This window comes from Babylonia areolata, chromosome 9, assembly GCF_041734735.1.
Source record: "Babylonia areolata isolate BAREFJ2019XMU chromosome 9, ASM4173473v1, whole genome shotgun sequence".
In the NCBI taxonomy this organism is placed as follows: domain Eukaryota; kingdom Metazoa; phylum Mollusca; class Gastropoda; order Neogastropoda; family Buccinidae; genus Babylonia; species Babylonia areolata.
Window position 1 is genome coordinate 20,860,405 of NC_134884.1, and position 2,500 is coordinate 20,862,904.

The following is a 2,500-nucleotide window of genomic DNA, read 5'->3' on the forward strand; positions in this document are numbered from 1 at the left end:
ACAGATCCAGACACAACGTATCATATCAGCAGGCTACAGAACAACGCCAGCCGAAAGCTAAACTGGAAGGAGGTGGGGACGGAGCGGGAACACGTTTCGAAAACCAGCGTCAAGCATCATCAGACAGACCCTGACGTGGAACCGCCCCATGGGTAGAGAAAGAGAAACACCTGGCGCAGAGACTTCCAGGCAGATAATGGGCCTTACCTGGAGCCAGACAGGGGCAAAGGCACAGGACAGGGGACTCCTGGAGGTCTCCGGTTAACGGCCTTTGCCCCCAAAAGGGGTGAAATCACAAGTAAGTACTGCTATCAGTTATATCAGCAACACACCCCGATGTCCAAAAATCATCATCTGTCAAAGAAGTAAGCCAGGACACGGACGGCAAAACTGATCAGTCACTGCTGTTCCGGGTACATCGCAGGTCATTGACCTGACAGCTGTACCCCTTGAGGTCAAGCCGTTCTCATTCCGAGGTGGAAGAAAGTTGCCCCAGGTTCAAACTAACCACCCACTTGATGAATTAGAGATCAAAAGTGTAACTGGCATGATATACAGTACAAGTGAACTGTTTTCGTTGGTTTTAGCGCATGGTCCTCATGATATCATAACTGTGACTGCCATTAAAGTGTGTGTGTATTTCATTGCTTTGACAGTTTTGTTCAAATCCTCATGCTACTGTTCCCAGGTCAAAGCTAACGAAATGATTTTTTTTTCTCGAGAGTAGTGCAGTAACCATATCTGCTTATTTATTTTTTTTACATCCAGCCATCATTCCTCCAGTGTGTTGTGTTTGTAACATGTTCTCTTCTTTGTAATTGTTACAAATGATGATCGTCCAGTGGCAGCTGTTAGCCGGCCTGTCCAGGTGGCAGTCTGTTGTGCAAATGACTGTGCGTGTAAAGCGCTTAGTGCTTGGTCTCTGACCGAAAATAGCCGATATGTATCCATATCATATCATAACTGAACTGCCACGGCCACGATACTTCTGCTATAACTTTACATTGTGTATTGTACGGACTTGGTATGTGTGTAACCGAACAAATTATACGGCCTTTGTATGTGTGTCACTGAACAAATTGTACGGACTTAGCATGTGTATCACTGAACAAATTGTACGGCCTTTGTATGTGTGTCACTGAACAAAAACACACAAAAACATGTTTCATGTTCTACTGTTCACTGTCCGCCATTTTGATCTACGCTGCACCATCTCCAATCGTAGTGCTCCAAAAGTAGTGCTACAAATATGCTACCAGTCTTGGCTGAACGACTTACGTAGGGAAACAGCACAGATCAGTATCACTACTTGTTTGAAGCGTTGGGGTAAGAAAAAGGTAGCGCTTTAATCTGCTACTGGTAGCAGCTTTTGGGATTTTCGAGATGCTCCCCTCTGGTCGACGGTACAGAAGTATAAGGACGAAACCCAATCGCTTCGCCAATAGCTTTTCCCCCCAAAGCAGTCAATGCCCTGTCTCTCGAACAAATCCAGTATGATAAAATAGAATTGTGCAACCAACAACCATCTACCTGAAGATCTGGTCATCAGCCCCATCCACATGTAATACGCGGCTTCTGTTCAAACGTGTGTGTGTGTGTGTGTGTGTGTGTGTGTGTGTGTGTGTGTGAGAGAGAGAGAGAGAGAGAGAGAGAGAGAGAGTGAGTTTGTGCTCGTATGTGTGTGTGGGTGTGTGTGTGTGTGTGTGTGCAGTGCGTGCATGTGTGAGTATGCACAAGTTTTTAAATTGATATGCACTTGTATGTATCCTAATTTCTACTGTATCTGTGTTTGTGTATGATTTTCGATTTATGTTCGTATCTTGTTGAGTACTATTCCCCCCACCCCCGTTTCCAATATTCCTTGTGACCCCGGTACACTTGGTAATAAAGACGTATTCTATTCTATTCTATTCTATTGGTTGAACGTGTGATGCAGGGGGGAAAGAAAGGCCGGTTTCACAACCACAGAGGTTGTTTGAATGCGCCTCTGTTTTTTTTTTCTCCTTCGCTGAAGAAGTTTGCTGAATCAGTGTGTCTTGGAACCAGTGCGCGCACGCAGCCCAGTTTGTACCCACGTAACCTAAATCCTATGTCGAGGAACTGTGCTTACGGTCAATGACCTGATCGTGTGTGTGTGTGTGTGTGTGTGTGTGTGTGTGTGTGTTTGTTTGTCTGTCTGCCTGTCTGTCTGTGTGATTTTATTTGTTTGTTTTGTTTTGTTTTTGTTTTATTTGCATGACTTAAAAAAAAAAAAAACAGTCGTAAAAAATAAAGTGACGAATGATAACACACAGGAATTAACTAAGCACTGTGTTGATTCGCAACAAACAGGATATATCATAAAACATCTTACAAGGGTTTAATAACAATAAATTAATATTAAAAAAAAAAAGAATAATAAAAAGACTTGAAGATTACTTTTCCGAAACCGGTGATTTCGGAGATCTGAATATTCGTTTTTGTACATAGCGAGTATGTTGGTTATGTTTTGGTTTGTTGC